This window comes from Marmota marmota, unplaced genomic scaffold (assembly GCF_001458135.2).
Source record: "Marmota marmota marmota unplaced genomic scaffold, marMar, whole genome shotgun sequence".
NCBI classification, from domain to species: Eukaryota; Metazoa; Chordata; class Mammalia; order Rodentia; family Sciuridae; genus Marmota; species Marmota marmota.
Window position 1 is genome coordinate 7,442,020 of NW_026000093.1, and position 11,135 is coordinate 7,453,154.

The 11,135-nt window shown below is 39.1% G+C and overlaps 1 protein-coding gene across 2 annotated transcripts in view; it reads left to right on the top strand.

The window, feature by feature from the left end:
* The window catches only part of Rp1 (RP1 axonemal microtubule associated), a 315,568-nt gene that overhangs the window by 225,666 nt on the left and 78,767 nt on the right, over positions 1 to 11,135 (top strand). The gene's annotated exons all lie outside the window — the stretch shown is intronic.

An 11,135-nucleotide genomic window follows, 5' to 3' on the forward strand; every position in this document is an offset into this window, starting at 1 on the left:
ATCAACTTCATCAAGTGTAATTTTGATTAAAATAAAATACTATTACATGTTTTCTTGTAATTATTTCTGTTGTCTTAGTTTATTTTTATGACCTCCTTAAAATGTCCATTTCTTGTAGTACAAAAGGGGACAAGTCACAGGTCTTAGTTCATGAGACACTAGCATTGTAAATGGATTTCTTAGTTCACTTTTAAATTCTGAAGATTATTTTATTTAATATTTCTTGGGATGTGATTCTTGAAGTACATTAGTGGTCTCACATTTAGGTGAAGCAGCTAATTTGTGGTGTGGATAGAACCCGGGAGGTCAGGTGCTGCAATCTGTTGGAGCAGGGTTACACGATGGTTAAGAGTGTTGAAAAGCAAATATAATCTGTAGATTTTGAAAGTATATAAAGAATGTTTATGTCATCCATGCCTTTCTAGACAGTGGCAGTGGGGACAAAGCAGAGCAAAAGGCTATTTCAGTTTAAGAGTGGAGGGAACAAAGAAGGAATCAACTGAATTTATGGTAACCTCTTGTTGACGTGATAAGCACTAAATACAATTATGTATCCTATTTCATTAAATCCTATTCATAATCCTAAATATTTATAATTCATATAGATAACATACTCATGCTTCATAGTAAAACTAACAAAAGTTATTGAGTTAGACTGAGCTTAATTGTAAGATTTTTATTTTATTTTATATTTTTGGTATGGGGATTGAACCCAGGAGTGCTTAACCACTGAGCCACATCCCCAATCAGTATGTGTGTGTGTGTATGTGTGTGTGTGTGTATACACACACACACACACACACACACATATATATATATATAATTTTATTTATTTATTTTTTTATTGGTTGTTCAAAACATTACAAAGCTCATGACATTATCATCTTTCATATGTATGTATTTTAGAGACAGGGTGGCACTAAGTTTCTTAGGGCCTTGATAAGTTGCTGATTCTGGCTTTGAACTTTTGATCCTCTGCCCCAGCCTCTCCAGCCACTGGGATTATAGGCATGTGCCAATGTGAGGTGGTATTTTAGTATGTATCGCTGGACTGGATTTCCTGTTAGCAATGCCTTCTGCATTTTGCAATTACATCTTGTTACTATGCTTAACCCTCTCATTAATTCTAATAAATTTATATTCTATAATAAACACATGCTAATTCTAATAAATTTTCTCATGATACTTTTTGACTTATCTGTGAAGGCAGCCATCTTGTATCTTCATAATGACATCTTTTCTTGCTCTAATCTGCTACATAGGTCCCTGGTACAATGGGAAATAGAAGCAGTAATAGTAATGTTAATACTGAATATATCCAGTAATTACTATGTATTCTAAGTGTTTTAGCTAAATCTGTGTAGCTTAAGTGTTTGTGCTAAGTCAATTAATTTATTTAATCTTCATAAAAGGACCCAGAAGTTTTTTTCTGGGGTGGGGGTTCAAATTCTTTTTTTTTTCCCTAAAGTCACATAGGTGGCATACAGCAGACTTAGAATTTGAATGCAAGTAGTTTGTAGTTAGTCTCCAGAGTCTAGATTATTTTTGCTTTAAAGAAACTGCTTTTAACTGCTCCCAGCCATTAGCAATATTTGTGTGTGAGCATGTATCTTCCATGTCTTTGGATTAATTTTGTTGTGTTATTTTTTTAGCTCCTCATTAAGCTAGATTTTAGTTCTTTAGCTTTCAGCTTTGTTCTGGGCCCAAGTGAAAGGATGTTTTTAATTGTCAGGGGAGAGTATTATTTTCATTTTTGTTTTCCTATTTGATTTTCTTTTCTTTTCTTTTTTTTTTTTTAACTTCAGAACATTTGTGGAGACAGATTGGGTTTTGCTAAGCTTCCTTTGTTGCAGTGTACTTGGAGGCCAATCTTTGGCTAAGGTTAATGTCCCTTGTGGCTTACATTACGAATTCAAGTTCAGGGCCCACTCTTGCGTGGGCCAGGGTTCTCCTGTTCTGACTTGAAGCTTTGGCCTCACAATTGCAACACTCAGCCTTCTTGTTTGCTGAATGCTAAAGACTCAGTTTCTGTTAACAGTTCTTTTTATTGTTGTTGTTATTATTGTGATTATTTGCCACTGGGGGAACCCCTTAACTATCTTCGAAATGCAAGTTTGACGTTTCTTGTAATTTCTCCAAAATCTAGTTGTGTTATAGGGAGGGGGCTTTAAAAAGTGTCATGCCAGGAAACTGGCTCAGAAATGTAAGAACCCTGTCCAAAGTTTAGCAGTTTGTAAGTAAAAGAACTGTATTAGAAATCAGCCCTTAACCATAGTACAAAACTGCTTCCTACCTACTCTCAAGGATTTCTGACTTGAGGGAATTTAAATTTCTTAGAGCATTTACCCATTTATTTACAGGCAGTGATAACTCTTTGTAGCGTGATTATTAGCAATTTGGTAGATTATCTGTGGTGAAGATTATTAAAATATTTTCTCCTCTTGATTCTGTTTGCCCAACCATGCTCAGCTAGCCTCACTACCCAAATAGTGTCTGCTCAAGGAAAGAAAATTAAATTTAATGAGTAGTAGCAGCCAAACATGATTAAGAACATAAAATATCCTAAACCACCATCATGCATTTCAAATCAAATATAGATGGCTTTGAATTGCCCCTGCTCTGAATCATTTAGGGCACATTTTTTTTTTTTCTGTAGTGAACAGGATAATGATAAGGTTGCCCTACCTCCTACATTGGAGACTTCTGCCTGTTGGGTCAGTCTCATTTCTTGCAAAGGAAGATATCCTGCAGGTGCCTGAGAGCCTGGGAGGGCCTGAGAGGTCAGTGTCTCAGATGTATGATATTAAGACACCAAAGCAACCATCTCCAGACTGTCCTATCCATCCCAAAATGCAGAACCTGAAATTGGGTTAACAAATTCAAATGCAGCTAAATGGGAAAGGAGAAGCTGATGTATATGAAAGAGTTTGGAATCAAAAGGGGAGAAAGGGAACCCAGAAGCATTTTCCCCAGCAGAGGCCAGATGTTTGCTGTGTCTTGTGTTTGGTGTCTAGACCCTTTGGCATGAGTATGCCAGGAAGAGTTAACTGAACAACCAGAAAGATAATGTGGTGCTGCCTAAGACCCAGTGTAGCTTTGGCTTCACTTTCTCCTGTCATTAAATAGCTAGTGTTTGAGTTTTCATTGATGCTACCTTGACTCTAGAATATTGGTTCACACCTTTCCCTGTCTCAGAATATCTACAATTCAACACAGCAGTGGAATGGAATAGAGTTGACACTGAAACAGTAGTTCTAGATTCTCAGCATCTTTAGAACATCCACAGCCAAGCAGAATCATTGCCACAGCAACCCATTCCTCAACAAATTTACATTTACAGATAACTCACCAAGAACATGGTATGGTTTTGAGTGCAATAGAATTATTCCATCAAACTGAATCAGAGGCAAAATTTCTCACTTTGGGACTGTTGGCATTTTAGCCAGATAACTCTCTGTTGTGGGGGAACTGTTATAAACCTCACAAACATCACAGGATGGTGAGCAGCAGACCTAGCTTGTATCCACTAGATGCCAAGTCCATACACACCCAGTGGTGGACACAAAGACAATGTCTTCAGATATCACCAAATATCCCCAAGGGACAAAATCGCCCTTAATTGATAAGCACTGCCCTAGAGGGATGGTTCTCTGGGTAAAATATGCTGAGGAGTGTTGAGGTGGGGCAAATCTGAGAAGGTAGATGTAGCAGATCGTGTTTGCTAAAAATGTCTGTCATAGCAACATAATCTTCTGTCCCATGTGCTCTTCCAGAAACTTGCCAATTCCGTATCAAAAGACAGAATCAACCAGGGCAGACACGTGAGCCTGTCTTGACTACGAGTGTATAGCAGAAATGATCCTATGTGACATTTCTGCCATTCACTGTTGGGTCATAAAGTATGATCCTATGTCTGCCTGGCCTTGCTCTCTGCAGATGTTGGTCTTGAAAACCCAGCCACCATACTCTGAAGAAGCACAGATCACATGGAAAGGTTGGCATGGAGATTCATAAAGGCCATTGTCCTGAGCCCTGGGTGACCTTTTGGCCAGGAGCCAGCGCTAATTTGCCAGTAACATAAGAACCACCTTGGAAACAGATCTTTTTGTTCCCAGTCAAATTGCCACTGTGGAGCAGAGATTAGGCTTTGTGACCAAGCCTAGCCAAAACTGAAGATGCATTGGCAAAAGAAATTATTGTTTTAAGTCATTGAATCTTAGGATGCTTTGTTATGCAGCAATAGAAAACTCTAGCAGTAGAACTCTGAGTTCATGTAGACCTGAATACATAGCTCAAGACTTGGATTATAAATATGTGGAGGATCATGAGTAGCTACCCTAATGACAAGAACACTGTAATGTGTTTCTGAAAGTTATAGCTAAGGAGGTTGGGGCACAAAGTATTTAAGAATTGTTAGTAAATATTCAAAGAAAGGCAAGTCAAGGTTTCCATAGGAGTCAAGAGAAGGTTGGGGGTGGGGCTGGGGTTATGGCTCAGAGGTAGAGCGCTCACCTTGCAAGTGCAAGGCCCTGGGTTCGATCCTCAGCACTACATATCAATAAATAAAGTTAAAAAAAAAGAAAAGTGGATGTTGAAAAAGGGAAAGGAGATGGACAGTGGTAGCAGCAAATATCAAGGAAATATGGAGTAAGGACAAGGTAGAACTGCAATTGCTGAGAACTGTAATCTGGGGCACTCAGCAGAAATTTGGTATTTAACTTCCAGGATCAAGATTTAAAGTGGAACGGAGGGCACTAGACACAGGCAGGGTGTAAGTGGTAAATCACACGGGAGCCTAGCCACTACCTTAGGAGTGTCATAGGCTCCAATGTGCAGGGAGGCCACTGGATGTCCTGGCTAACATGCAGATGCTGAATCCTTGCTGCACCACCTACTTCCTGCATAGCTTGGGGAAGATGCTGGATTTCCCTGTTCTTCCATTTCTTTCCTATGAAATATAGCCAATACTAAAAACTGTCTCTGAGGGTTGCTGTGAGGAATAGGTAAAATAATATCCAGAAAGCATCTTGAATAGTGTCTGCTAGGTCTTAGGTACCCAATTAGTGTTAGTTGTTAAAGTTTATTTTTCAACATATCCCAATCTTGAACACTCTGGCTGTCTGGATGAAGTCCCTCTATATCATCATTTAAAAATTTTTAAATTTTTGCAGTACTGAGGAACAAACCTGGTGGTGCTCTATAACTGACCTACATTCCCCATCTCTTTAAATATATATATTTTTAAAATTTTGAGACAGAGACTCACTAAGTTTCTGAGGCTAGTCTCAAACTTGTGATCCTTCTGTCTTAGCCTTCCCAGTTGATGGGGTTACAGGAACGTGTCACCGACCTCACCCAGCTGCTATAGCCCTTCTATGCATGCATTTGGATTGGAGCCGGCACATTCCGTACCCATTGGCTCTCTCTACCACTCTTTTTGGTCCTTTCCTTCAACCCTGCAAAGTGAGGCATCATTGACCCCATCAGATACGAATAAATAATAAACCAAATCACAGAATGGTAAGAGATTCCCCCTAAACTAGTACTGAGATAAAATATGTAATAGATTCCTTTATGATAAGGTTTTATAATTACTTTCTGAATTTACAGTAGAGAAAATTGAGCACTGTTTGGAAACCATTTTATTCTAGGAAGCATAACTGTTTCTAATTCTGTGTCAAATTTATCCCAGCTCCTGTGCTCGTCAGCACATAATTTCTCTATTGCTTTACATGTATAATAGGATTAATAATATTTGTGTTTTGAAAGAATGAAAATATTTGTAAAGTACTTAAATTTTTTAAAAAAATCTCATGATCCTCTTATAAGGTTGTATTTTGAAGGGCTTGTGAGTTTAGGTACATAGATTTATTTAGAGATAAAATTATTGAAAATTAGAATACAGTAATAACCTGTCTTATTTGTAGTATTTTGCTAAATCTCTTTGGAAATATATTTACATGCCCTTCAAAATGGGGTGATACAAGGCCAATATTGTTTCCATTATCTTTGTGCTAATAATAAGACCAATCAAGAGGCAAGTAACAACGTCCTTGTCCTATGTTATGACACATGACACATCCTCTGAAGAGCTTGTACTTTGTTAATTGAGAAATAGTTATACATTGTGCTGAGACAGTCTTAATGATACCTTGAATACCCTTCTTCAAGCAAGCAGTCTTTGCTTTTCAAAATACTCCTTAACAGATTCCACAACATTTTATAAGTCATTTATTTACTTGCTATGTGCTTATTATATGAGGCACTGGAGACATGGAGACACTAAGGGCAGACCTTGTCCTTGGAGGGGCTTGCAATCCGGGTGGGCAGAGAGGGATGGATAGAGAGGGGTGGGAGGGTCCCTATCTGTGGAGACAGTTATTTGCACAGCTTAAGACTGAAGTGTACGACTCTAAAAAAGTCGTGAAGCAGACAGTGGTTGGTTCTGGCTACAAAAGGGGGGATGTTTGGAAATGCTGCTTAGAGGAGGTGACCTTTGAGCTGAGCCTATAGACATAAGGAGTTCACCAGATGGGAAGGAAGGAAAGAGAATCGCGAGAGAGGACATCATGATGGAGGGATTTTGGCAAAATCCTGAAGATAGAAAGGATTCCTTCAGAATGGTTGGAAGATGTCACAAGGTAGTTATACTATGATAAGGAGACTCCCAAAGGGCCAGAGGCTGCTTTGTGGTTGATATTTGGGAAGAGGGCATCAGTGCTACAAAAAGAGCTAGGAAAAAATCTTTTGCTAGGTGTGCTCATCGATAAGTAATGGTAATGTCTCTAAGTAATGTCCAGCTAATAATGGAGAAAGTTTTAATATGCTGATCTCTCTCATGGAGCAAAGAGAGTGGTTGATTTACTACCTAGAGTCCGAAGGACCCTCTAAGGGCTTCATGGGGGTGGATCAATGTCCAAACTTGTGGCTCCCCCTGTTGAGGGCCACAGCCGAGTGGGGATGAATTGGAATTGAAAAAAAAAAAAAACAATCTTTAATATCTATAGCTAAAACATACCAGGTTTTTGGCAAAGCAGACAATTGAGGAATCCCTGATTGAGCAGGTCCCATAATAACCATCTCATTATTAATGGCTCTTAAATCTTGCAATAATCTCCATTTGCCAGATTTCTTTTTAATGACAAAAATGGGAGTATTATAGGGAGATACGGAAGGTTGTATATGTCCCTCCGCTAATTGTTGTTTGACCAGGTCATGGGCTGCTTGTATCTTTTCTTTAGTCAGGGGCCACTGAGGAACCCATACTGGTCTTTCTGATTTCCAAGTAATTTTGATTGTCTCAGTGGCCCCTTCTGAAAACCCAATCCATGTCTATCTATTCCTTGATCTATTTGAATTGGTGCTGCTATACCTTGTCCTTGTTCTCCTAATCTTTTTTCTTTCCTAAAACCTTGTCTAGCCCTAATAGTGGGCGCATTAGGATTGATGTTATTTGTTAATGTCAAACCTAATTGATCTAGGACATCTCGTCCCCATAAATTTATAGGAAGATGATCCAATACATCTGGCTGTATAGTTCCTTCACATCCTTCAGGATCCTTCCAATCTAATACCATTGCACTTCTATGGGGATTAGTCGCCACTCCTAGGCCTCGAAGCGTTTGAGTGGCTTGTTGTAATGGCCAATGTTTTGGCCATTCTTGACGAGATATGCTGCTAAAGTCTGCACCTGTATCCAATAGCCCATTAAATTCATGTCCTTGAATATTTAGTTTTAGCATTGGGCGAGAATCTAAATTTAAAGAAAGCATAGCCCAATCTACACCTGTGGAGCCTAATCCCCTGGAACCTCTTTCTATAGTACTACTGGAAAATTTATCATGTAGGCTGGGTATTATTAATAACTGTGCTATTCTATCTCCTGGTGAAATTACTGATATACCCTTTGGAGAACTAGCTATAATTTTTATTTCACCTTCATAATCGGGATCAATTACCCCGGGACTTATCATAAGTCCTTTTAGCGTAGAAGAACTGCGTCCTAACAATAAGCCTACTGTTCCTTGGGGAAGAGGTCCTTTTACTCCTGTGGGAATGATTTGAACTCCCATCTCTGGAGTTAGTACTGCTCTGGCGGAGGCGCAGATGTCCAACCCTGCGCTCCCTCTGGTTTGTCTGATGAGAGATCTGATGGATAATGTGTCCTGGGCACTACCCTGATGGTGTTGCTGGGTTCCTCCATGGTGTTTCTGGGTTCCTCCAGTGCCCCGTATATTTGTGGTCGTGGGCCCTGGAGCATTGGGCCCCCCATCCGTTTTTTGGCAATGGAGCTGGATGCCTTTCTCCATGATATCGTGGGTAAACACCTGGTCCTTGTCCATTTTTTGATAATGGAGTACCTTCTATGGTGGTTTGAGAATTCATCTCGACTCGGCTGTGGCCCTCAATATCCCCCCACAAGTTGCCCACAGTTCTCAATCCTTCCCCACCACAACACTGAACCTCTCCATCAAGTAAGCCTGAAAAGACATTTTATACACACTGATATTGTTCTTAGGCTGCGTCGATCACCCCTCATTGTAATCAGGGAGTTGGAGGTTGCAGTCTGCAGGGGCCCACTGGATTTTCTCACATTCCCTGAAACTTCCTGGGTCCTGCTCTGTTAGGGTAAGCATCATGAAGCCATGCTTGCTGTCTGAGGAGCCATCAGGCAAAGCACGGCTAGCCCATAGTTTTTACTATGTTTTGCGGTGACTTAGGGCAGGCAGTTGTCAGCAGCTTCCTCCCACCTCAGTATTCCATACTAGCAACTACATGGTAAGAGCTTAATTTACATTCATCCTCTCTGCACTTCTCTGAGTATTCAGTGGGTAGTTGCCAAGTAACTGAAAATGTGTCTAGACACAGATGTTTCTAAATTCAACAACAGGGTTAATTTTCTGATCTGCAAAGTCAAACACATGTAACCCCTGTAGCAGAATGCACAGAGTAAGGTAAAGATAAAATGTTAAGATCTAAGGAAGGGTTAGCTATACTTCATTAGCTATTGGGACTTTGTTCACCAAAATAACTTCCAATCAAAATCAACATCCAATTAATTAAAAAAAAAACACTGTGAAGGAAATGGTTAACAACAGTCCTCTGACCTAATTTTTTTTCTTTACCCTGGACACACAAAAAAAGTGCCTCAATCAGATCCCTTTGCTTATGTGCTAATAACCAAACCTTCTGATAAAAGCATGGTATTTATAAGTAAAAAAGGGAATGGAGAGTACTTCTATGTGAAATGCTCTCAGCAACTATTCCAGTTTTCTATTGCTGTGCGAGAAATCACCACAAAGCTTTAGAAGCTTAAAACAATGCTTTGCTATTATCTGTCATCTTTCAGTGGGTTGCTGTGGCTCCTGGGTGGTTTGTTCTTGGAACTTCCCCTGTGATCTTAGTGCTACAGTTGCAGACATCTGAGAATGTGGCTGGATCTCTGAGATGGATTGCCGGCGATGCCAGTTGATGAGATTGAAATTATAAACTTACATGGGATCTCTCCACATGTAAGCCTTGAGTTTCACAGCTTGACTTAGGGGTCTGTCTCCAGAGAAAGTACTCTAACAGACTCAGGCAGATTAGGCTCCAAGAATGTCACTTCTGCTGCATTGTATGAGCCAAAGGCAGCCCAAACTCAGCAAGAGGGGAAATAACTCCCACCTTTTAACAGACACTAAAATGGTCACTTTGCAAAAACAGCAAATGGATTGGCAGATATCATGAGAACTTACTTTTTTCTTCCACTGAAGAATATGTCTGATCTATCTATGTTGCCTATTGTAAATTAACCTGGTCTTTATGGATTGATGGGGCACGACTGGAGACTGTTACATGAGCTGGGAAATTAGTGGCATTTAATAGCTCTGTATCCATTCTTATCCATTTACCTTACAAGGTAAATTTGAACCAGCATTTTTTTGTGTGTGGTATATCATGTATTTCTCTTTATTATAGTTACTTATTTTTTCTTTGATGTGACTATGTTTGATTGTGATAAAATATACAAAACATAAAATTTACCATCTTAACCACTTTTAAGTGTTCAACTCAGTAGAATTAAGTGTGTTTACGTTGTTGCAGCATCAGTTTTAATGAAGGCTAGAGAGAACAATTCTGAGACATACTGGTGGTCCAGGGAGAAATCATTAAACTTTTATGATAAAGAGCCAGATAATATACCCATTAGGTTTTGTAGGCCACTTGATCTTTGTTGTAATTTCTCAATGTTATTTTGTATGTGTGTGTGAATTTTTATTGTATCTTCTATGTACATATGTGAATATACCAGAGTGAATTTCCCCATTGTGTATATCCACAAGTCAATAATTTTTTAAAAAATTAAAAACTACAGGTAGCAGAAAGTTCAGTAGAGGGAACAGAAGAGGGAAGTATTTGGGACTGAATTAGAGCAAATTATATTCCATGCTTTATAATTATGTCAAAATGAATCCTAATGTTATGTATAGCTAAAAAGAATCCACTGTGTTGTGGTGGTGGGAGAGGACCCATAGACAACATGCGAACAAATGAGCTTGACTTTGTTCTGATGAAACTTGAATTACAAAAATAGGTAGCAGGCAAGATTTGATCCAAGGGCCATACTTTGCCAACCTCTGTTCTATGATATCTCCAAAGGAAGAATGCTTGCCCTGTATCTTGCTATTGAATCATTAGCAAACTTGGTGTCAGGTAAGATCTATAAACTGTTTTAAGTCGATTCAATTGTGATCTTCACTTAGAGAGTCTCTTAAATATCCAACACCATGCTTGTGTACAATATGGGCACTTAATATCTATAAGTCAGTTGGTCTGCAAATATTAATTGAATTCCAGTGGTGGACATGGCAGAATATAGTATTGAAACTGAAGTTTAGGATTTTCTCATTCAATGACACCTGAACTGATTGATTGCACTTAGCTACATGCTAATGGAAATGGCAGAGCACATACTTTTCATTGAAAAAGTGGAAGTTCCTATTCAACTTAACTTCATTATTGAGAATAAATCTAAATTTATTATGGGCTATTTGGAGATCAGACAATACATCTAGACTACTTTTAAAGTATTTTTAACACAAAAGGAAAATAAGTCTCCTAGAATGTAGTACCGCCCCCCCCCCCCCCCCCCC